Source organism: Myxine glutinosa, chromosome 6 (genome assembly GCF_964187855.1).
Source record: "Myxine glutinosa chromosome 6, kmMyxGlut1.1, whole genome shotgun sequence".
NCBI classification, from domain to species: domain Eukaryota; kingdom Metazoa; phylum Chordata; class Myxini; order Myxiniformes; family Myxinidae; genus Myxine; species Myxine glutinosa.
The window spans coordinates 165,165,521-165,191,784 of NC_136266.1; positions in this window are offsets into that span (position 1 = coordinate 165,165,521).

Below are 26,264 nucleotides of genomic sequence, written 5' to 3' on the forward strand. Positions count from 1 at the left end.
CCCCCGCCCCCCACGACCCTCCAGGGGTCGCTTCGGCCGGGTCATCAGGACCCCCCTTAAATTGACCCTGCCGGTGCAAGTCGATTCTGGGGGGGCGCGTGTAGCGGTTGCCGCTGAACATACACAATCGCCTTACACCTGCCGAGGACGCAACCACGGAGCGATCGCTGTGCCAGGCTCGCCCAGACCGCCCGGAGACGCCCAGTCTCGCCTTTCCCGGGCATGTCCAGACTTGCCTTTCCCGGGCTCACCCGGGCCGCCCGGGCACGCCCACTCTCGCCGCGTTTGATTGTATATATATATTGCTGCCCGATAAACGGGCTTTTCAGAGTACCCGAGTTTGGTTTTGCCGAATAAAGAAACTCGGATGAATTCCCGTCTTTTGTCGCGTCAATCCTTTTAACTCGCGTAGGAGCACAGCTCCTTCAATCCTGTGTAAATGTATGGAGAAATTGATGGTGAAGTTTATAGCATCAGATGTAACTCCGAAACTGGATCCTTTACAATTTGCATATAAAGCAAGACGATGTGTTGAAGATGCCTGGCTCAGCTTACTTCATCTAATCACAAGTCACCTTGACCAGAATGGAACCTATGTCCGTGTGTTATTTATCGATTTCTCGTCAGCCTTTAACACTATGCAGCCATTTACCCTTGTGAAAGTGTTGAGTGACCTGTGCCTGAACCCCCATATCATACTTTGGGTGGAAAGTTTTTTACGAGACCGTCCTCAGCGGGTGAGGGTGAATGGTAGCTTATCAAAGTTATCAATCTTGAATACTGGTGCTCCACAAGGCGGTGTATTGTCACCTCTACTGTTCAGTTTGTACACCAATGGATGCGTGGCTCTTTAAGAAGTTTGTAACTTAATTAAGTATGCAGACGATATCGCCATTGTTGGCTATCTTTCCGATCAATCATCCTTTGTATCTTCACCTCGACGAGATTGACACATTGAACAAGTGGTGGGGACTTTTGTCTTACTCTGAATGTGGACAAAACAAAAGAGATGATTTTGGACTTTCGGAAAGGTCACAATCATGAGCCTGTAACCATAAATGGTGATAAGGTGGAAATTGTTAGCAAATTTAAATACCTGGGCACCTTTATTGATGACAAGCTAACTTTTGATGGAAATACTGATGCTGTGTACAAGAAATCAATGCAAAGATTGTATTGTAGCGTGGTGCTACGCACGCAACTTGTTTGCCAAAGAAGGTAAGCCACAACGCGTAGGGTCAAAAGAGTCTTTATTGTAAAGCTCAAACTGTAGCACTGACTTGCTCGGGGCTGCGAGCCCCGTGTATATCCCGAGGCCACGCCTACCCCTCGGGCGTGGCCGACACCCTCTTGGTGCGCGGAATGATGTCACCGCGCCAGCGAGCCATCGTGTCCGCCACACGCGCCCCCCCAGAATTCCCGCGCACCTGAAGGGTCAGTTTGAGGGGAAACGGATGACCCGGCCGAAGCGCCCTCTGGCGGCTGGCGGCGTCTGGGATGCCGGGTTGCCGACTGGGATGCCGCTGGCGGCATCTGGGATGGGTGCAGGACAGGGTGGTGGCGTGCCGGCGGGGCTGGGTGGTGCCAGGGGTCTGCCCGCCGGGGGGCGGCCCCGACGCGGGGGCCGAGCCACTGGTGGGGGGTGGTCCACGTCGAGGTGGGCCGGCTTGAGGCCGTCCACGGAAACGCGGTCAGGAGTACCGCCGATGTCCAGGGTGAAGTGTTTCACCCCGGTCCCCAGCACGCGGAAGGGCCCGTCGTACGGGGGCCGCAGCGGTGTCCGGTGGGCGTCGTGGCGGACGAATACGTACTCCGCCGTGCGAAGCTCCGGGGCGACGTGCGTTGGCGGGCACCCGTGATGCGCCGTCGGCACCGGGGCGAACCTCTGGGCGGTCTCCTGCAGTGCGGAGCGCTGCTGCGCCGCAGACCATGGTGCCGTGGAGTCGGGGAGGAACTTGCCCGGCACCCGCAGCGGTTGTCCGAAGACCAACTCTGCCGTGGATGCGCGCAGGTCGTCCTTGGGCGCCGTCCTGAGGCCCAGCAGGACCCAGGGGAGCCTGTCGATCCAGCCGCCGTCGCGGAGGGTGGCCCGGAGCGTGGCCTTTAAGGAGCGATGGAAGCGCTCACACAGGCCGTTGGCCTGGGGGTGGTAGGCCGTGGTGCGGTGCAGCTGGACGCCGAGCCCCGCGCGTCCGCCCCCCAGAGCTCCGAGGTGAACTGGGGGCCGCGGTCGGACGAGATGTCCGAGGGGGCGCCGAACCGGGCAACCCAGGTGGCGATGAACGCCTGTGCGACGTCCGCCACCGTCGTCACCGCCAAAGGCACAGCCTCCGGCCACCGGGTGGTGCGGTCCACCATGGTGAGGATGTGGGTGAAACCCCGCGAGGGGGGCAGAGGTCCCACCAAGTCCACGTGAACGTGGTCGAACCGACGTTCGGGCACAGTAAACGGGGCCAACGGGGCCAACGGGGCCTGGGTGTGGCGGTGCACCTTCGCGCGCTGGCACGCGAGGCACGTCCTGGTCCAATCGCGGACGGTCTTCCGGAGGCCATGCCAGACGAACTTGGCGGCGACAAGCCTCTGGGAGGCCTTCGTGCCCGGGTGGGACAGGCCGTGGATGGCGTCAAAAACCCGGCGCTGCCAGCCCGCGGGCATGATGGGGCGAGGCCGGCCGAGGGAGACGTCGCACAAGAGGGCCGTGCCCGCGCCGTCGAACGGCACCTCGGTGACGCGGAGGCCCGTGACGGTGGTCCGCAAGGCCTGGACGTCGGGGTCGGCGGTCTGGTCCACCGCCATTAGGGCATAGTCGATCCCGAGGTGGACCGCGTGGGTGACGGACCGGGAAAGGCAATCCGCCACCGGGTTGTCCTTCCCCGCGACGTGCCGGATCTCCGTCGTGTACTCGGACACGGCCGAGAGGTGACGCTGCTGCCGGGCCGACCACGGCTCGGCGACCTTGGCCATCGCGAAGACCAGGGGCTTGTGGTCGATGAAGGCCGTGAACGAACGGCCCTCGACCAGATGGCGGAAATGCCGGACCGCCAGGTGAAGCCCGAGAAGCTCGCGGTCGAAGGTACTGTACCGCCGTTCGTGTGGGCGGAGCTGCCGGCTGAAAAACGCCAGCGGCTGCCAAGTTCCCTTCACCCATTGCTCGTGCACCGCGCCCACCGCGTAGTCCGATGCGTCGGTGGTGAGGGCGATCGGTGCTTCGGGCACCGGGTGCGCGAGCATGGTGGCGTTAGTCAAGGCGAGCTTCGCGCCCGCGAACGCCGCGTCCATCGGCTCGGTCCAAGCAACGTCACCTTTGCCTGGCTTCCCCCGGAGGGCCTCGTGCAGGGGGCGCAGGAGCTGGGCGATGCGGGGCAGGAACCGGTGATAAAAGTTCACCATGCCCAGGAACTCCTGGAGCCCCTTGATCGTGCGGGGGTGCGGAAACCCCCTGACTGCCTCCACCTTGGCCGGTAAGGGGATGGCCCCGTGCCTGGTGACGCGGTGCCCCAAAAAGTCGATTTCGGCGATGCCGAACCGGCACTTGGCGGGGTTGATGACCAGGCCATGCTGGCCCAGGCGTTCGAAGAGCGTGCGGAGATGGCGGAGATGCTCCTCACGGGATGCGCTTGCGACGAGGATGTCGTCCAGGTAGACGTAAATGAAATCCAAGTCATGCAAGACGCTGTCCATCAGCCGCTGGAACGCCTGAGCCGCATTCTTCAACCCGAAGGGCATCCGCAGAAACTCGAAGAGGCCGAATGGTGTAATGACGGCCATCTTCGGTATGTCCTCCGGCCTGACGGGGACCTGGTGGTAGACGCGGATGAGGTCCACCTTGGAAAAGAGGGACATTTTCGCCAACCGGGCGGAAAAGTCCTGGATGTGAGGGACGGGGTAGCGGTCGGGGGTGGTAGCATTGTTGAGGCGGCGGTAGTCCCCGCACGGCCGCCATCCCCCGCCGGGCTTCGGCACGATGTGCAGCGGCGATGCCCAAGCACTCTTGGAGTGCCGCACGATGCCCAGCCGCTCCAGCGTAGCGAACTCCGCTTTCGCCACCGCGAGCTTCGTCGGCTCGAGGCGGCGTGCCCGGGCGTAGACCGGTGGCCCGACGGTGGGGATGTGATGCTCCACCCCATGCTTGACGTCCACCGCCGAGAAGGTGGGCCGCGTGAGGTCCGGGAAACTGGCGAGGAGGCGGGTAAAGTCATCCGCTGCCGGAAGCGTACAAACCAAACTCGCCGGGATGGAACCGTTTAGCAAGCCGCTTGGTGAGCCGCTCGGTGAGCCGCTCAGTGAGCCGCTCAACGAGCTGCTCAGCGAACAAGCGAGCGAGCTAAAGGTTTCGGCCTGGACGAGCCTTCTGTGCTTCACGTCCACCAACAACCCATTTGCACATAGGAAGTCCACACCGAGCAATGCCATGGGCACGCTGGCGGTTACGAACGACCATTGAAAGCGCTGCCTTCCGAACCGCATGGAGAGGCAGCGCTTCCCGAATGTGCGTATGGGTGTACCATTGGCTGCAAGCAACGCGGGGCGAGGCGTACCTGTGCCGGTAGCTGGCATAGAAAAAGCGCCCGGAATAAAAAATCCGGGGCTTTGTCACCCAGCAACGACAGCATGTAGTCCATCCGTACTGATGGTCGTGTGTCGCCGAGTTCGGGAAGGTCCAGGAGGCGGACCGCCCGTTCGAGCTCCGTGAGGCCGAACGTGGCGATGAGGAGACGTTTGAGCGTCGTGTACTTGTGCTCCGCCGGTGGGTGCCGCAGGATGGACACGACTCGGGCGGCCGTGCCGGGCCCGAGGGCGGCAATCACGTGATAGTAACGCGTCTCGTCCGCCGTTATTCCTCGAAGCTCGAACTGTGCTTCGGCCTGCACGAACCATACCTCGGCCTGTGCTTCCCAAAACTCAGGGAGCTTTACCGCGACCGCGTTGCTGGCCATGGCGCGTTCTGTGGTCAGCGACGGCTGAACCAAAAGGGGTCACCAGTGTAGCGTGGTGCTACGCATGCAACTTGTTTGCCAAAGAAGGTAAGCCACAACGCGTAGGGTCAAAAGAGTCTTTATTGTAAAGCTCAAACTGTAGCACTGACTTGCTCAGGGCTGCGAGCCCCGTGTATATCCCGAGGCCACACCTACCCCTCGGGCGTGGCCGACACCCTCTTGGTGCGCGGAATGATGTCACCGCGCCAGCGAGCCATCGTGTCCGCCACAGTATCTTATCAGGAAGTTGAATTCATTTGGTGTTAGCTCTCGTGTGATGCGGATGTTAACAAATTCCTTACTGATCAGTGTTTTATCATTTAATTTGATTTCCTGGTGCAGTTATCTTAATGTGCGGAATAAGTCACGATTGAGAAAGGTCATTACACTGGCATTTAAAGCTGTAGGTGGGCCTTCAACCAGTCTGGAGTCTCTGTACTTGCGAGCATTGAAAAGGAAGGCGGTGCAGGTGTGTACCGATGAAAGTCATTTCTTGACCGGACTTTTTGAAAAACTGCCATCAGGGAGACGCTTTCGTGCAAGGAGGATGAAGAAGAACATGTTCAAAAAGTCATTTGTACCATGTGCAATTCAAATGCTAAATTCAAATTCCTCGACATTTTGCTCTTTAGTCCATCTTCCATACTTTATATTTATTTTATATTTTATATCTTTTTTGATATTGTTTTCTTATTCCCTTTGTGTTTTATGTTTTAATGATGGTCAACTTACGGTGTCACCAAACAATAATTTCCCTGAAAATGGGACAATAAAGATTTATTTATAATTATTTATTATTATTATTATTAATTACTAAAAAAAAATTCTTTTTTTTTAAAGTTACAGATTCTGATGAAATGGTGGTGGTTTATGTGTTCTATGACCGAATTGATTAATAATTTAATTTTTTAATGATTATTATATATTTATTTATTTTCATTATTAATCATTTATTTATTTTCTTTCTTATTTGGCCAATATCTCAGGCACTTTTTGAGATGGGAAGCTAATATTTGGACATGAGTGACCAAGTGACGTGGCGATCAAGGATATTTTTGATTTATTGATTCATCAATTAATCAATTGATCGATTAATTATTTAATTATTCGATTAATTACTAAAAAATAAAAATAATAATTCAGTTACAGATTCTGAAGAAATGGTGGTGGTTTATGTGTTCTGTGACCGAATTGATTAATAATTTAATTTTTTAATGATTATTATTATTTATTTATTTTCATTATTAATCATTTATTTATTTTCTTTCTCATTTCGCCAATATCTCAGGCACCTTTTGATCTGGGAAGCTAATATTTGGACATGACAGTGACCAAGTGATGTGGCTATCAAGGATATTTTTGATTAATCATTTCATTGATTAATATTTATTGATTAATTGATTAATTATTTATTGATTAATCAATTAATTATTTAATTTTTTATTGATGACTTATTTAATTAAATTTCTAAAAGATACATCTTCGGATGAAGCACTCGTGGTTTAGTTATGCTATTGTACACCGCACCTTTCCTATGCCATCCCCAGGCATTGCAAAACGTCATTGCCGGGCACCGAAGGGGGCTCGGCAGTGACGCACGCTGAAAGGGAGTACTCAGTTTTCACTCTGGTTATTTGTTTTCTTGTTTGTTTTCTTTCTTGTTTGTTTGTCCGGGCGACCAAGTGATGTGGCTATCAAGGATATTTTTGATTTATTGATTAACCATTTAATAGATTAATTATTATTTATTGATTAATTGATTAATTATTTATTGATTAATCAATTAATTATTTAATTTTTTATTAATGACTTATTTAATTATCCCCAATCCAAAACCTTGATCTTTTCTACCCCCGCTAATTTCACCCCAAATACACTTTTTTGAGGTGACTTTTGACTTCTTTCCTGGAAGTCCTTGGTGTCCTTGCGTTTTATACCTATCCTGCCTCCCCCCAGGGCCTCTCCATCCAAAAACATCTCCCGATGTCCCTGCTCTCAAATGTTGTGTTTGTGTGCTTCCTCCCCTTCTCTCCCCATCTTGTCGACCGCTCCCCTTTTTATATACTTTGTTTGCTTGTTTGTTTGATTTGTTTGTTTGATAAATATTAGCTCTTTCACGAGCCTCGACTCTGCATACAAAAAATAATAATAATAATAATAATAATTCAAAAAGATACATCTTCGGATGAAGCACTAGTGGTTTAGTTATGCTATAAGCCAATTGATTAAGAAAATATTTTGTGATAATCTTTTATTGATTTTAATTGTACAATTAATCAATCAATTAGTGTACACCTCTCCCTCACAATGCATCCTCTATGATCTGCACTGAGGTATTGCCGGGCGCTGGAGGCGCCCCGGCAAAGCCGCGCTGTCGGATATTTAATTATTTGGCATGGGGGCTGTGTACTTTGAATGTATCTGTACTTGTATTTATTACATTTATGAATGTAATTTTATATGATTAATATTATTATTTTTATATGCATTTGTAAGTTTTATGAAATACTTTTATTATTGTAAACTTGACAAATTTCAGTCTTCGAACTGCCTTGTCCAGTGTTTAAATATTTCAATAAACCGAAATGAATGAATGAATGGACTAATGAACTTTTTAAAATCGTTGATGTAATGAATACCATCCTTTGGACCTATAAATTATATGATTTGATTGGGGAAGAAATCTTGGGTTCATTTTATTGACAAGAATTACAAAACACCCAAACAAGCAGATAATGCCCTTGAAAGCAATGGGTTGGCGCTTCACAATCCTCTACTATACACCGCTATGGACACTCGAGGGCCAAGTTCAGGGCGTATAGTAGGGGGCATCTGCCTCGTTATTAAAAATAATAAATAAACAATATATGTCATGGGGGACGTTCGCAGATCTGTGAACCCCAAACACAGAATCCTCAACTGAATAACCAGTCAAGGCTTAACTTCGAATCTATTTGACCTTGTCGGACACCCAACCGGTCCCCGAAGTTTCGTCCAAATCCGTCCACAACTTTTTGAGATATCCTGCTATGTATCGTTTTGGCCCCATCTCCCAATGGTGAAGAATCACTTTAAAATTCTAGTTGCCGAATCCAGATATTCACCAAAATCTAATCATTTCGTCCTTGACACAAACGTGACATCTCTGCCTGCGACCGTTCACTTGAACTAGACTCTTAAATTCTGATGTGAAAAGCGAAATGTACAACATTTAACAACTAAACGCAGACGTCGTAGGAAACACCGTTTAGATTTCCCGCCCGTTGTGTGTTTTCTCTTGAACTTCTCCCGCCGCTGGTCGTGTCTTTTGACCAAGCAGGAGTTAAATTAATTGAAATGATTTAATCTGAAAGCTCCGGTGAGTAATCCTCAAACGATCTCTTGTTATTATCTTCCACTGATTTTAAAATAACATTTACCTCAGCTGAGGAAGAAGCCAGGACGAGCATTTCATGCGATCCGCAGGTGCTTGGAGTGCTGACCACGCCCAAAAGGTGAATTATTGTGTTGTAGAGAAGTAAAGTGTCCTGGTTTTAACAATGTTTTCTTTATAATTCAGCCATTCTGCTCTCTGTCTGCGGAAATATTCACATTTATTCTTTGACCAAGTTGCACCTTCACCCCTGATCGTTTCCCTGCCACTTCCGCCTCTTCCGTTGCCGAGCAACGGTGTTTTGAGACAGATCTTCGAAGGAATGAGGGAGAAGTGCGAAGGATGAAAGAAGGAGGTGAGCAGCAGGGGTGTGTTCCATCAGCAAGCCGCTTGTAATGTCGATAATAACAGGTGTCGAACACTCCGCTCTGATACCTTGGAGTGCTCACTTGAGCGCTTTGAATCAAGCGAGCCGCTTGGCGAGCGGTAAGCGAGCTGCTTGCTCACGGAACACACTGGGAATTGAGGCCCACATGGTCCGCCGGCTGGTCGTGCACCCCCACCCCCAATACCATACCTGGTTGGCATCTTTTTATTCCTTTGGATGTCCTGCGTGAGTAAAACGATGTTAACATAAAATATCTTGGGTTGGAAATTTGTACTTCAGGTACCTTGTTGATCGGTGCCCATAGTCACGTGAAGTGAACTTCATACTCTGAAATTTCGGGAATATGATTGCTCAGCAACCTCCTGCTCAATTTGAATAAACCTTTCGTTGATTGTTGCATATCATTTGAAAGGTTAAATCAATTGTCTGTTCAATACAACAACAACAACAACAACAACAACATGCATTTTAAAGGCCATTTTCCCTGCTAGAGCGGGGTTAGCCTTGCGGTCCCCATGACAATCTTCTCCATTTTGCCCTATTTTCTGCATCTCTCCTTGTTAACCCCCTTGCCCGCATTTCTTCTTCGACCATCTTTAGCCAAGTCTTTCTCGGTCTTCCCCGTCTTCTACTTCCTTCTACATTCATTTCCATCACTCTTCTCAACCAGTCACTTCAATCCTTCCTCAACACATGACCAAACCATCTCAACCTGTTCCTCTTCACAGCATCAATCACAGGCTCCATTCCCATCACCTTTCGCAATTCATCATTTGTCTTCCTCTCTCTCAACGATACTCCACACATCCACCGAACCATTCGCATTTCCACCCTTTCCAGCCTTCGTTGCTGCTCTACGTTCATTACCCATGTCTCGCTCCCATAAATCATAACAGTTCTCACACATGCAGCATACACCTTTCCCTTCAGCTTCAACGACACTCCCCTCATCATCAGCACGCCACTCAATTCCCGAAACTTCTTCCATGCACATCTCACTCGAGCTACCGTTGCCGAGTCTGATCCACCTTCTCCATTCAGCATGTCTCCGAGGTAGCAAAATGTTTTCACACCTTCCAGCTTCACGCCGTCTCCAAGATCCAACTCAACATTTCCTCCATCTGCATTGAAGGTGTTCAATGATGTAGCAAATATTCATTTCTGATGAATATTCATCCGAACAGTCATGAAATCACAATAATAAACGAGATCATCACAAGGAAGAGCACACATACCTCCACCTGACTGTTTATTTATTGTTATTATTTTTGTATACAAGATCGAGGCTCGTGTGAGAGCTAACATTGATCACAAAAAGACAAACTGACACATAAAACGTATGATAAAGGGAGCAAGAGACAACATAGAGAGCAGGGATATCAGGAGATCTGTCGGAGGGTGAGGGCTTGAGGGGAGGAGGCATGGGAAGGGGTGGGGGAGGGGGGTGGGAGAGGATTAAAAAACCCATGGACACTGCTGGGTCTTCCAGGAAAGAAGTCGGTATTTCAAAAAAGTGGGTCTGGGGTGAATTAACGGGGGTAGAAAATATCAAGGTTTTGGATGGGGGAAGATAAGAGATGGTGGTGAACAGCTGTTTTAAAGACCTGGAGGGATGAGTGGGATTGAAGAGAGTGAGGGGGTTTATTCCAGAAGTGGGAGGAAAGAGGAATGAAGGAGTGAAGGAGAGCAGAGAGTCTTGATTATGGCAGTTTCACGAGAAGAGGGTTGTTGGCAGATCTTGTGCGACATGTCGGAATATTTTGGGGACAGAGCACAGACAGAGCTGGGGGAGCTAGGCCGGATAGGAGTTGGTAGAACACAGAAAGACCACCTACCTGCATGCGGTGGGTGAGTGAAAGGCCCTTAGAGTTAGCTTCATCATGGGAGATTCCAATAATTCTGAAAGCTTTGGTTTCAACAGTGTAAAGACGAGCTGGGTGTGAGGCAGGAGCACCAGCCCAGGAGGGAGAACAGTATTCCATTGAGCTGCGGATGAAAGCCTTGTATGTGGTGAGGAGCTCAGGTGTGCCAAGGAAGGACTTCGCACGACGGAGGATGCCTAGTCGGCGACTGGCTTTGGAGGCCAGCTTGGAAATGTGGTTTTTTCAGGAAAGATCAGGGCAGATAGTGAGACCCAAACGCTTGAGTGACAGAACTTCTTGGAGAGGATTGTTCAGAAAGTAGATGGGAGGGTTGTCCAGTCGGTTTTTTCGGAGAGATGTAGTGAGAGTGTGAGATTTGTCAGGTTTGCAAGACATGTTCCACTTGTTTGAACAGTCTGATTTTGTCAAGGTCTGCAGAGAGTGAGGAGGCTGCAGACTGCCGATCTGAGGGATGAGGAATGGAGCGGCAGAGAGTGGAGTCATCAGCAAAGAGATAGAGAGGATTTTCCAGACAGTCGGAGAGATCATTGATGAAGACCAGAAAAAGCACAGGGCCCAGAATACTGCCTTGGGGAACTCCAGCCTGAACAGGAAGGGGAGATGAGAGAAACCCTTTCAGGGCCACACGTTGACTACGACCAGAAAGGAAGTCCTCAAGCCATTTTTGGAGATTTCCATGGATTCCATTGGAGGAGAGGTGGTGAGCAGAGCGGGGTGCCAGACCGTATGGAAGGCACGAGATATGTCAAAGGAGACAGGTCTAATTTCCTGTTTGACATTGAGGACCTCCATCCATTGTTCAGACAGAAGAAGCAGCACGTCCAGAGTGGAGTGACCTGGTCTGAAACCAAGTTGATGATCCGAGATCAAGCCATTGGAGAAGAGGACGGATTTGATGTCAGAAGCGATAATTAATTCCATGACCTTACTGATTATTGGGAGCAGGCTGATTGGTCTGTAGTTGCAAGGATCTGTGTTTGCACCTTTTTTGTGTGAAGAGGTAATGTTGGCTGATTTCCAAGCTGATGGCAGATGACCTTGAGCAAAAGAGAGGGTGAAGAGAACAGACAGAGTCTGTGAAAGAGCGGAAGAGCAGGATTTTAGGACCCTTGGGCTGATGCCGTCTGGTCCAGTTGCAGAATCATCGTCGAGGATTGACAGAAACTTATCCACCTTGTCAGGAGAGAAGGACACAGAGTCCAGGAGCATCTGGGTTTGACTGGGAAAGGTAGGTACAGAGAGAGATGGGTTCGGGACACAATATTTTGAGGCAAACACAGAGTTGAGGCATTCAGCTTTTTCACGTGCGGATTCAGCTGTGTATCCGTTTGAGGTAAGGGAGGGGATGGAAGGGGAACAAACACCAGAAACAGATTTGTCCAGACGCCACCAGCATTTGGAAGAGGGAGACAGGTTTGAGAGTGGAGAGATATTGTTTCCTTGCTCTCCTGTGGGTGGACACACACTTGTTCCGGGATTTGTGAAAGGAAATGACATTTCCTTCCGTTGGATTTGTCTTACAGGAGGCGAAGTCAAGTTGTTTAAGGGCAACTGCCTCACCACAAGATTCCGTGTATCATGGACGGGAGGAAGGGAATGACAACTGAAGACGTGATGGGATAAATCTTTGCATGAGAGAGAGCAATTTACTTTGGAAGAATTCCCAGGATCAGTTGATGTCAGAGGCAGTAGAGATAGGAGACCAATCCAGATGATTGATGGTTGCTTTAAGACTGTGCCAGTCGGCCCGAGTTAAATGCCAGACTCGGCGACGCTGAGGAGGCTCTCTGGGAATGGCCGGAGAGATGTCCACTTTAACAAGCATATGGTCAGATGAACCGATTGGAGCAGAAGAAGAGCAGCAGACATTTGCAGGGAAGTTTGTCATAACCAAGTACATATGAGAAGATTCTCCGTTGACTGAGATCCAGGTCGGGAAATTGACAGATTGTGTCAGTCCTAACGAGATGCAGAAGTCCTTTGCTGAGGAGCCGTGGCTGGTGAGAGAGATACCCACACCCAGCCAGCTGACATGATGACAATTAAATCACCACATATGAGGAAAAGAGAGTTGGGATGAGTGGATAGAAGTTGGTCCATGTTATCAGACAGCGAGATGTAGATGGAGTCATCACTGTTTGGTGGATGTGTTACGGATTCGCCACTTCCGTTGTTGTGGTTCTCATCCACTGTAAACATTTTTGGTTGCATGTACTATTATTGTTATCGTTTCAGTGAATTGGAAATAACTGTTTTCAAAAGGTAAAAAATAATAATCTTTTAAAAAGAAACAGGAAACCGGATCGGGACCCGGATGAAGAAGAAGAGGAAGAAGAGGAGGAGGAAGAGGAGAAAAGGGAGGCGGAGTGAGTGAGGTCGGAGAAGGAGCCGAGCTGCGTTGAGGTTTTGAGCAAACGCTGGCGAACGGGGGTCACAAGTGAACTTTGGGTTTCCTGGGAAAGGGATTCCTGTGACAGAGTTGTTATCGCTGTGACAGTTAAACCTGCGTGACGTGTTTTGCAGTTGATTCCGAAGAGAATCATTGGAGTGCCGTTACGTCTCGAGAACGGACCGTTGGACATTTTGCCTCGCGCCGGATTTCGCATCGCTCCAGGTTTTTCACCTCGCTTCAACCATTTCACCGCATCCAGACGTAACCTGGTGTGTGCGTGTAACGTGGATTTTGAGTGGGAATTTGCGGTTCGCCGATTGGGAGCCTTTGAACGTCCATACCCGAAGGTGTGATTTCCCAGCCGCCTCTTGAGGACACTTTTGCCTATCTTTGGCAGTGTGACTGTCAACCGAGCGGGATTCTGGTCTCGATACAACATCGTTCTGACGATCACTGGAGCGTAGATCGACTTTGGTTTGAAGCTGGGACAGAGACATTGGGAATGTTATTTTCACTCACTTGGAGCACTGTGAGTTATATTGTGCAAAACTGATGGTACCATCATTGGAATGATATATTGGTTGTACAATTGATTAATATTGTTATTGTACTGTTATTCTTGTGTGACCTTAATACAATACTTGTTTGTTGGTAACAATTGGTGTGGTTTCACCATTGATCTTTGACACACAGAAGAACACATCTTTCTGCCGTGACTCCTCTCGGGGCTCAGAGGTACACCATGACCGGTGTTTGGGGACAAGCACGTAACAGAAATTGAGTGCTCATCCGGGATAGAATTCCCCAACATTCCCAAAATTCCCAAATTAGGAATTTTCTAACATTCCCAAATTTTTCGAAAAAATTTGAAAATTTTTGTGTGAAGGTTAACAGGTGCTAACTGAGAGTCACCATGGTGTTTGACGCAGAAAAGTTTGCGGCGTCCCCTAATGAGGCACAGTTCCAGGCATTAAAAAGATCTGAACTCATGCTATTGGCCAAATATTTTAACTTGGAGGTCCGAGTTAGTATGAAGAAAGCAGAGATGCAGACATTGGTGGTGGAGTCTCTAGTGGGACAAGGAACATGGGAAGAGCCTGAACTCTCCAGCCTGAACAGGAAGAGGAGATGAGAGAAACCCATTCAGGGCCACACGTTGACTACGACTAGAGAGGAAGTCCGCCAGCCATGCGTGGAGAATTCCATGGATACCAAAGGAGGAGAGTTTGGTGAAATCGAAATTGGAAATTGGAATGGAAAGCCGAGGAAAGAAGAGCAAAGGAACGAGCAGAACAGGAACGAGAACTCGAGGAAAGAAGAGCAGAGGAAAGGAGAGCCGAAAGGGAGTTAAAGGAACGTGACATGGAGTATCAGAAGGAACTTAAACTCAAGGAGCTGGAATTACTGGGAGAACCGAGAGAAGTAGTATCCATGCCGGCTAGTTCGACAACTTGTGAGAACTCTTGGTATGTTGGTAGGCATGTGAGGCTAGTTACACCCTTCAATGAAAAGGAGGTGGCCAAGTCATTTTTACATTTTGAGAATGTGGCTCAAATGCTAAAATGGCCTGTGGGGTCCTGGACTATGTTAGTGCAAAGTGTTCTGGTGGGTAAAGTTCAAGATATCTATTCGGCTTTACCGATTGACCAATGTGCAGATTATGAGATAGTGAAGAAAGCCATTCTCAAAGCCTATGAATTGGTCCCTGAAGCTTACCGGCAAAAATTCAGGAATGCCAGGAAGAGGGAAAGTTAGACCCATGTGGAGTTTGCCAGAATGAAGAAACCATGTTTGATAGGTGGTGTGACTCGAAGGAGATTGAGAAAGACTTCAACCTGTTACGACAATTGATCTTGGTGGAGGAATTCAAACAGTGTGTCCACGTGGACATTAAAGTACATCTGGATGAGAAGAAAGTACCAGAGTTGTATGAGGCAGCAACCGTGGCAGATGACTATGCCTTGACACACAGGATGGGGTTCCACAAACCTAACTTCCCGCCTAGAGTTTTACAGGGGAGATATAGTAGATCAGGTGCGGAGAACAGATTTTCATGGAGGCAGCCGAGAGAGGACTATGGGGACAAATCTGATACCACGACTTTTAGGGGTCAGAAGACTACAGTTCCAAGACAGACTTATCTTCCGGGGGGCCCGAGGCAGACCACGAGTTTTTCCTCCGGGCCGACTTGCGCTTTTTGCAAGAAACCTGGGCATTTGATGTCCCAATGTTATGCCCTGAAAAGGAAAAATCAGGAGCGGAATAAAACTAGTGCAACTCCGAATGCATTGGCCAATGCTAGAAATCGTCCTTGGAGGACAGTGCCTTGTGAAGGTTCCCATACCAAAGTTACGGCATCACAGAACGACCTTGTTCAAGAGGGTTACAAACCTTTTATTTCAGGGGGGGTTTGTGTCACTGGATGGAGACTTAACGAACCAGAGACCTGTTAGGGTATTGAGGGACACAGGAGCACATCAATCTTTGATGCTTGAAGGCATTTTGCCATTGTCAGAGAAGACGGCAACTGGTGTTAGTGTTCTTTTACAGGGCGTTGGTGGCTATGTTAAAGCTCCTCTTCATGTCATCCATTTGAAGTCTGATTTGGTGTCGGGACCGGTCACTGTGGGGTTACAAGCCACTCTTCCTGTAGAGGGAATCTCTTTTATTATCGGGAATGATTTCGCCGGTGGTCGAGTTTCTGGCAATCCGATGTTGGTTGAAAAGCCCAGTATGGAAAATAACACCGCACAGTTAGAGCAGGAGATTCCGCGTATCTTTCCATCCTGTGCAGTGACTCGTGCTATGGGTAGAAAGCGCTCTGGAGAGAAGGAAAAGGAAGGCGATGTGGATTTGTGTTCCTTAGAGGTATAGGAGGAAAATTCTGAAAGAGGTAATAGGAAAGGAAGTGATATCAAGGAACCGAAGGAAAAGGTGGCATCTGGAACAAAAGAGGAAATGGAGTGTGCGTCGGAGACATCTGGGAACGAGGTTGAACAAACAGTGCTGATCCGAAAGAGACTTGTTGAAGAACAACACGGAGATTCGGAGATCCGGAGTTTAATTGTTAAAGCCGTTACAGAGGAAGAGGCTATGAAGTTACCTGTTGGTTACTTCATGAAAGGGGAAATACTCATGAGAAAATGGAGACCACCAGAGGTGCCAGCAAACGATGATTGGAAAGTTCATTCCGAAATTGTGGTGCCACCGCCGTACCGGAAGGAGATATTGAGTTTGGCGCATGAGACACCTTTGGCCGGGCACCTTGGAGTGAACAAGACCTGTGACAGAATATTGGTACATTTTTTCTGGCCAGGATTGCGATGTGATGTTGCGGAGTTCTGTAAATCTTGCCACTCTTGTCAGCTGGTGGGAAAACCTAATCAGAAAGTCACATCCGCACCTTTAAAACCAATTCCAGCTTTTGAAGAGCCATTCAGCCGAGTCATTATTGACTGTGTCGGCCCTTTACCTAAAACTAAGGCTGGACATCAGTATTTGCTGACCATCATGTGCACTTCCACAAGGTTCCCAGAGGCAGTGCCTCTTAGAAAAATTACTGCGGCAGTTATTGCGAAGGCCTTGATTAAATCTTTCACTTTCGTTGGCCTACCTAAGGTCATCCAGTCTGATCAGGGTTCCAATTTCATGTCAACGCTTTTTCAGCAAGTGGTACACCTGTTGGGAGTGGAGCAAGTAAGATCAAGGACTTACCATCCCGAGAGCCAAGGGGCCTTGGAAAGGTTTCATCAGACATTGAAGAATATGATCAGAACGTATTGTTTTGAATGTGACAAGGATTGGGATGAAGGAATACCCTTATTGTTGTTTGCTACGAGGGAATCTGTTCAGGAGTCATTGGGATTCAGTTCTTTTGAACTTGTGTTTGGACACGCAGTGCGAGGACCATTGAAATTGGTGAAAGAACAGTGGCTACAGGAGGAGTCACAGTCAACAGTGGTGGAGTATGTGTCAACGGTTGGGCACAGATTGGCAAAGGCTTGTGAAGTTGCAAGAAGAAACTTGAAAGTGACACAGGATAAAATGAAAGTGAGACATGACAAGAAATCTCAGGTAAGAAATTTCAGTCCTGAGGACCGAGTGTTAGTGTTGCTTCCTGTTCCAGGTCAGCCACTACAGGCTAGATATTTCGGTCCCTACGCAATCGAAAGGAGGGTTAATGAAACAGATTATGTGGTGACAACTCCCGACCGACGGAAAAAGCAGCAGCTGTGTCATGTCAACCGACTGAAGAAATGTTATGAGAGGAAGCCTGTGGGAAAAATGGTTCCTGTCTCACCTGTCGTGCCTGTAGTCGGGGTGCAAGAGAATCCAGAGGTTGAGGCCGGTTTGAAGTTTGATAACTTTGATGACCAGGCTTGTCTCAGATTGATGAACACGGAAGTGTTGAGTCATTTAGATGAGAAATTAGGTCATTTGACGAGGGAACAACAAGGACAACTATCCAGCCTAATTTTTGAGTTTGCACATTCGTTCACAGATGTACCTGGTCGTACTGACTTGGTATATCATGATATTGAGGTTGGGGAAGCCACTCCTGTGAAGCAACACCCCTATCGGATGAATCCTGTGAAGATGGAGTATCTTCGGAAGGAGGTTCAGTATATGTTGGAGAATGACATCATCGAACCAAGCAGCAGTGAATGGAGCTCACCATGTGTGTTGGTTCCAAAACCCGATGGCAGTTTTCGCTGTTGTACGGATTTAAAACGGGTTAATGCAGTGACCAAGACCGACTCCTATCCCATCCCGAGGATTGATGACTGCATTTATAGAATAGGCCCAGCTAAATTTGTAACTAAATTTGACTTGCTGAAAGGGTATTGGCAGATTCGTCTTACTGATAGAGCCAAGGAAATCTCGGCTTTAGTCACACCAAATGGGTTATATCAGTACAAGGTTCTTCCCTTTGGATTGAAAAATGGGCCTGCTACATTTCAACGGCTGATTAATTAGCTTATTGCAGACCTTGAGGGGGTGGAGGCTTATCTGGATGATGTCATCATCCACACTATGACCATGGAAGGTCATATTAAACAAATTCATGCATTTTTCAAGAAACTGACCGAGGCAGGGTTGACCATCAACTTATCTAAGAGTGAGTTTGTAAAGGCACAGGTGGTGTTCCTAGGCCATGTAGTAGGTCAGGGTCAGGTGCAACCAGTGACAGCCAAGATAGAAGCCATTGATCGCTTCCAAGTTCCAAAAGGGAAGAAGGAGCTCATGAGATTCTTGGGTATGGCTGGTTGGTACCGGCGGTTCTGCAGGAATTTTTCTGATGTGGTAGCCCCTTTAACGAATTTGCTGAGGAAAGAGACCAAGTTTGTTTGGGATGACAAATGTCAAGCTTTAACAAATGCCCCTTTAACGAATTTGCTGAGGAAAGAGACCAAGTTTGTTTGGGATGACAAATGTCAAGCTGCCTTTGCCCACGTCAAAGAAATATTAATGGGATCTCCTGTCCGAGCAGCCCCGGATTTTCAAGCACCTTTGAAGTTGGCCATTGATGCAAGTGATGTGAGGGCTGGGGCAGTTCTATTACAGGAAGATGAGGATGGAGTGGATCACCAGGTGTGCTACTATTCCAAAAAGTTTAACAAATACCAGGCAAATTATGCCACCGTGGAAAAAGAGACCCTTGCTCTCCTGCTAGCGCTTCAGCATTATGAGGTGTATCTCGGAACTACTACTTTTCCAATCAAAATCTTCACTGATCACAACCCCTTAACCTTCATTCAAAAACTGAAAAATAAAAATCAGAGGTTGATGAGATGGAGTTTGGCTTTGCAGGAGTTCAACTTGGAAATTGAGCATGTAAAGGGCAGGGACAATTTCGTTGCTGATGCTTTATCCAGAGTGAACTAACTTTAGAAATTCCTGTAGGTTGTTTGGAAGTTTTGTTGCTTTATTGTGGGGAATATTAATTATTGTTGCTGTGGAAGTGTAACTCAGCGTAACTTATTAATTGGCACTGGTAACTTATTAATTAACCTGGTAACAAAGCAAATACATTTTACATGCAAACTCTGTGAAGGACGAGTTTGTAAATGAGTTAGGAATGTGCACGAACATGATAATCTCTTGAAACACCTGGTCACAGCCCCAGGCTGGAGCACCCCCCTATTGTTTGATAAATGGAACTCACAACAGGGGGGGCTAGCTGGCGCCAGGAAGGCGACCAGTAACGTCAGCGGAGAAGAGATTACGAGTTCAGCGGACAGAGGATTAAGTCGAGTTGGTCCATATAAGCGGGAGCTGCGGCTGGAGTCGAGAGGACTTGCTGCGAGGAGCTCTGACGAACGGGACCATGGCGGAGGAACATCAGCCGAACGAAAAGGACCATGGAAAAGAGTTAATCTCAGCCATTGAATAATGCGGTATTATTTGGTAAATGGAATGAAGTGAATAATAAAAAAAGACCTTTTGTAAACCTGAGTCCGGTCATTGGAGTCCTGTGAGTCATACACGAAATTCTTCCACAATATGGAGGCACCGCTGAAATTTCGAGTGGACGTCGCCAAGGTGAGCATGTAAGCATGACGTCTTGGGGATCTGTCCATTATGAAATATGAATTCTGAAGATGGAGGATTTGGTGTGTGGGACTTGCATTCCGTAGGTAATCCAAGGAGTGTAAAAGTATTTTTGTCACGACCGTCCAAGGTAAAAGTCACGGATGGAACGGTTTAAATGATTCTATTATTCGTGTGCTTGCATATGCGTACGGTATACGCTGGGTGTTAAGAGCCTTACTCTGGTCTGCGGGCAAGTCGGCTCATGAAGTGCACCATGAGGCGATTTGTTTGCCGGGTCGGTAAGGTTCGGTAAGGTCCGTACACGTGTACAATCGTGTACACCCGTTTTAAATAGAGAATTTTTTTCAGTTTTCCCGCCATAACTAAAACTCGTTCGATTTTTTTTGACGAAATTTGCTAGATAAATAGCATGGGTGACACGGATTAAATGATTTTATATTTAAATATAAAAATTGATCTGCTTGGTGTTAGTTTAAGGGCTGTTCCAAATTTATCTTGATTATGAGACAAAAACAGCAGAATGGGAATCAACAGACAATGGAACAGCTCGCGACGAGTGTTTGTGGGTGACAACCACCCTCTGGTCGAGGCTCATAGAAGGGGTGATGCTTACTGATTCGGCACGCTTAAAATAGGTGTTAATGGTGGGATGTCAGAGGTTTTGGCGTGGGCTTAATAGTCACACTGTTTGAAAAATAATGCTCGATGCAACATGATCCTAAAAAGAACCCATCCCTACATCGAAGGATAAGGAAGGGAAGGAATGGAAAATTTGAAGTATTAAAGTTACGGAACTCAAAATGTCTGGGTTTGGATGGAGTCATTAAAGGATTGAGTCATTCATTGGTTTGATGATGGTCCTAATATTTTGATAAATGTTTGATAATGGTCCTGGTGATTTTAGTCCTAGGAATAATATATGCTAGTGGTTTGTCTGAAGGTTTTAATGAGATCGGATTTTATCTATCTATAATTCCAGTAATCTCGGTGTGTGTGTCGGTCTGTCTGTATGCGACCGCTGTTTCTCAACAACTACCGGTCCGATATACTTGAAACTTGCCAGGTATATTGGTGGGGACCCGAGGATGTGCCTTTTCAAGGTTTGAAATTAATCGGACGGGTGGGTCCCAGGGTGTGGTCGCCGTGTTCTGTGGTCGTTCGCTTTGGCTCTGCGGATGGACCGAACCATTGCATGTAAATAGAAGGGGGGTTCTGTGGTCGTTACTGCCACGTGGTTTCAAAGTTTTGTTGTTGTTGGAACTTGTTGGAACTTGTTGTTGGAACTTGTTGGAACTTGCTGTTGGAACTTGTTGTTGGAACTTGTTGTTGGAACTTGCTGTTGGAACTTGTTGTTGGAACTTGTTGGAACTTGTTGTTGGAACTTGTTGGAACTTGTTGTTGGAACTTGCTGTTGGAACTTGTTGTTGGAACTTGTTGGAACTTGTTGTTGGAACTTGTTGTTGGAACTTGCTGTTGGAACTTGTTGTTGGAACTTGTTGGAACTTGTTGTTGGAACTTGTTGGAACTTGTTGGAACTTGCTGTTGGAACTTGTTGTTGGAACTTGTTGGAACTTGTTGTTGGAACTTGTTGTTGGAACTTGCTGTTGGAACTTGTTGTTGGAACTTGCTGTTGGAACTTGTTGTTGGAACTTGTTGTTGGAACTTGTTGTTGGAACTTGCTGTTGGAACTTGTTGTTGGAACTTGTTGGAACTTGTTGTTGGAACTTGTTGGAACTTGCTGTTGGAACTTGTTGTTGGAACTTGTTGTTGGAACTTGCTGTTGGAACTTGTTGTTGGAACTTGTTGGAACTTGTTGTTGGAACTTGCTGTTGGAACTTGCTGTTGGAACTTGTTGGAACTTGTTGTTGGAACTTGTTGTTGGAACTTGTTGTTGGAACTTGCTGTTGGAACTTGTTGTTGGAACTTGTTGGAACTTGCTGTTGGAACTTGCTGTTGGAACTTGTTGGAACTTGTTGTTGGAACTTGTTGTTGGAACTTGCTGTTGGCACTTGTTGGAACTTGTTGGAACTTGTTGTTGGAACTTGCTGTTGGAACTTGTTGTTGGAACTTGTTGTTGGAACTTGCTGTTGGAACTTGCTGTTGGAACTTGTTGGAACTTGTTGTTGGAACTTGCTGTTGGAACTTGTTGGAACTTGTTGTTGGAACTTGTTGTTGGAACTTGCTGTTGGCACTTGTTGGAACTTGTTGGAACTTGTTGTTGGAACTTGTTGTTGGAACTTGCTGTTGGAACTTGCTGTTGGAACTTGTTGTTGGAACTTGCTGTTGGAACTTGCTGTTGGAACTTGTTGTTGGAACTTGCTGTTGGAACTTGTTGGAACTTGTTGTTGGAACTTGTTGTTGGAACTTGTTGTTGGAACTTGCTGTTGGAACTTGTTGTTGGAACTTGTTGGAACTTGTTGTTGGAACTTGTTGTTGGAACTTGTTGTTGGAACTTGCTGTTGGAACTTGCTGTTGGAACTTGTTGGAACTTGTTGTTGGAACTTGTTGTTGGAACTTGCTGTTGGCACTTGTTGGAACTTGTTGGAACTTGTTGTTGGAACTTGTTGTTGGAACTTGCTGTTGGAACTTGCTGTTGGAACTTGTTGTTGGAACTTGTTGTTGGAACTTGCTGTTGGAACTTGCTGTTGGAACTTGTTGGAACTTGTTGTTGGAACTTGCTGTTGGAACTTGCTGTTGGAACTTGTTGTTGGAACTTGTTGTTGGAACTTGCTGTTGGAACTTGTTGTTGGAACTTGTTGGAACTTGTTGTTGGAACTTGCTGTTGGAACTTGCTGTTGGAACTTGTTGGAACTTGTTGTTGGAACTTGCTGTTGGAACTTGTTGTTGGAACTTGTTGTTGGAACTTGTTGTTGGAACCCGTACTTATTTAATTAATTACATTTCTTATTACATTACAGTAATTACATTACAGTAATTACCTGAGGTAATTACAGTAATTACAGTTCCGGTAATTACAGTAATTACAGTAATCATTACAGTAATTGCAGTAATCTTATTACAGTAATTACATTACATTAACTCAGGCACCTTTTGAGTAAGGAAGCTGATATTTGGACATGACACTGACCAAGTGATGTGGCTGTCAAGGAAAATATTGATTTATTGATTAATCATTTAATAAATTAACTCGTTGATTTATAAATGACTTATTTAATTAAAATTCCTGAGAGATACATCTTCGGATGAAATACTTGCAGATTGGTTATGCTATGAGCCAATTGATTAAGGAAAATATTTTGTGATGGCCATATTGGCAATTTCGTGGCCATATTCGTGGCAACTCAGTTAGTGCCACTGCACCTTTAAAATGCATCCCTGCGTTCATTTTTCGATCGATTGAGTTGAAATTTTGAACAATCGGATCTGGACTGTCGTTGTTAACGACTCTAGCACGCACTCGTCCAATCAGGATGGAGCGGTATGGTCCCCGGATCATCACTGCCCGCAGTTTTAATTAATTTTACTTTTTCTCTTGGGCATATAATTTTGAAGACATGCATGTCATGATAGAGGAAATGTTTGTTCTGTTAAACGGAATAAATGTTGTTAATGCATGTGTGTGTGTATTTTTGTGTATTTGGATATATTTTCACGACTAATTCCAGTTATCGTCCTGCAAAAGGTCTGCTCGTTCTTTTCCTTTGAGTCGTAAATTCCTGTTGAATTCTCATTAAAAAGCGGAATTAAGTACGCTGTGTGATGATGGAGATCCTTGATGACGAATCAGGAATAGTGAATGAGCAGACAAATATCACGGATGGTACACCAGATAGGGAAAATGTAGATGAAACCCCTTTTTGCTCAGGTGCTGTGTAGCGCTGCACAAAGATCCATATGAGCGGGGCCTGGGTGCTGTGTAATTAGTACACAAAGAACCAATTACTAGGGTGCTGAATAAACACAAAGATCCATTTTTGGAGCTGGTTCTCCCGGTGCTGTGATTTATTCAAAGAACCAAAATCTTGTAAGAATTAAGATATGATTTGTCGACATCATAAATACTTTAATATATGTAACGATTTTTGTAACGATCATCCTGCAAAAGGTCTGCTCGTTCTTTTCCTTTGAGTCGTAAAATCCTGTTGAATTCTCATTAGAATGCGGAATTAAGTACGCTGTGTGATGATGGAGATCCTTGATGACGAATCAGGGATAGTGAATGAGCAAACAAATATCACGGATGCTGCGGCTGGAGCAGGGGAAGCGATTTTTGAATTGTTCAGTGATTATTCGATATTGTTATGACTTATTGTCAATAGGTATACTAAGTGGCCATGAGGTAGCCTGTTGCTATGTACAGTTTTATTCTATTGTTGATTATACCACATAACTGTGGTGATAAAGGAAATGTTCGTTTTAAATAGATGATTATGATATGACCATGACTATAAAATCATGATGATTATTATGAATGATATCATAGGGTTCAAATGCAGAATGATTGCATGAACTTGGGAAAGAACTTTCAAGCCCTATGGGATAAATTGGGTGGTACAAGCGATGGAGTTTCAAAATTTAGCATGATTAAAGGAATTTTACAGTCTTATTTCAGGAGTTTTACGAAATTTATATTGCCAAGAGATTTTGGATACTATTAAAAGAAAAAATGATGAGATATTTTTCCCAATGAACTTTAATATCTGCCATCCATTTTGGCTGTCTCACGAATGAAGGATGAGTTGCCTTTAGTGGTTGCAAAGAAAATTTGTGGAGACCAGGCAAAATGGGAAAATATGTCAGATATGACCCTAGGACAGGACGGTGATTCATCAATTGACATGAGGTACGAACCCGAGGTGACGACCGATGAAATTCGATCTCAGTCAATGGATGGACCTGTCCTGACATCATTGGGGAAAGGGCCTATGCAAAGAGACATCCAAAGTGATTAATTTGATTTATTGATGAATATTGATGAATTAATTGAAATTGAATAATTGATTGAATTGTCGATTGATTGAATCTAATTGATTGAATTTAAGTGAATAAATTTAACTGAATAAATTGAACTGAATAAATTGAATTGAATATATTGATTGTTTGATTGATGAAAATGCGGTCTCAAGAAAGAAGCTTTGATATCTTTGCGAGATATTATCAATGTGGAGACAACCTGGGAAAATTGAGCAAGGTGGTGAGTTTATATACAGATATATATGTGCGGTTACCATTGTGTGATTTCCCCGTCAACAGAGCGGACACCTGAGGATTCACCCATTTCATACTGACCCTCCGGCTCATCTGCAAATACTGATCTGTGAGATTGGATTGTGCAAAAGCCACGGCTGAGGGAGATTCTCTGGAAATCACCGTGTGAACAGGTGGAGAGACCCTTCCTGGAGGTACGAGTGAAGCTTTAGAGGAACAAACTACAACACATCCAACGCTACTTTGATAAAAGGCAGAATGGGAAATTGGAGCCTGCAAGAATACACAAGGACAACCAGAGAGTCCACCAAAAGGTACTTGTACACATCATATGTACGACCGTTATGGTGCAGAAGCTATAAGGCAGGTCGAGAATTGGTATTTGTGGACAAAGGGACATGATAAGGAGTTTCCAAGAGATGGTACATTTGAGCGAAGTCGATTGGAAAGATTGGAACAAATATTGAAAGCCAGGAAGAGACAGAATCTAACGGTAGACTGGCTTGCATTCCATCTTTGGGATGGTGAATCCAGACAACGGGAACAGCAAGAACGGATAACGGATCTAGAACTTAAAATAAAAAGGATACAGGATACAGTGCAGGAGACAAATGCACAACTGCCCTCGAAATTAGGAATGAAAGTGACGGTTGTCCCATCTGATTTCCAGTTGTCTCCCCAAAAAAGGACGGTACAGAGAATTTTTTCGTGTTTCAGGAGACAACGAGAGATTGCAGTGGCAACTCAGGAATGTAGAGATGCAGCCCAGCAATACAAATGCACAGGTGCACAGACCAGGAAACGACAGAAACCGGTGTTTCGAGTGTGGAAAGATGGGACATTGGAGAAGAAGATGTCCGTATGTCAACAGGAGGACAAGGTCATGGGGCAAACCAAGATCAAGGGTACCAGTACGTACCGGTACCTCAGACAATGATTAGGCCTTCATTGCTGCAAATCCCAAATGATGATTGGCCTCAACAGATTCGATTACTGGACAAACATGAATAACTGTCAATGATTCTTGGGTCTGAAAAGTTTTCGGAGCAAGAATTATTCATTTTTTCTTTTGCTTGTAAGCAAATTAGTAATTAATTGATCACATGCCGAAATTGGATCTTTTATGTTGGGCACACAATTTTAAATTTACAAAGTTGGAACAATTGCTTTGCAAATTTTTGAAACTAAGTGACAAGAGTCACATGATGATCAGGTGGGAATTTCGGACTAGTGTTCCGCATGATTGATAGGTCAGTGGTCGACTGACATGCAAATGGGTGTGTAGTCAAATTTGGATAAATTATTGTGGGAACTGAAAGGGTAATTTCAATGTGACATCATAGGGGTTTTCTAAGAATAAGCTTTTGGTCCATTTGTGTATTAGCATTTCTAAAATTGAAGGACAAATTTTATGAAATTGAAATAAAATTGACACCCATCTTGATCTGTAAATAATAGTTCCAACGCAAACAAATACGCATAATGCAGGTGTGTGTGTATTTTTGTGTGTCAATGTTAGTGTTTTTAT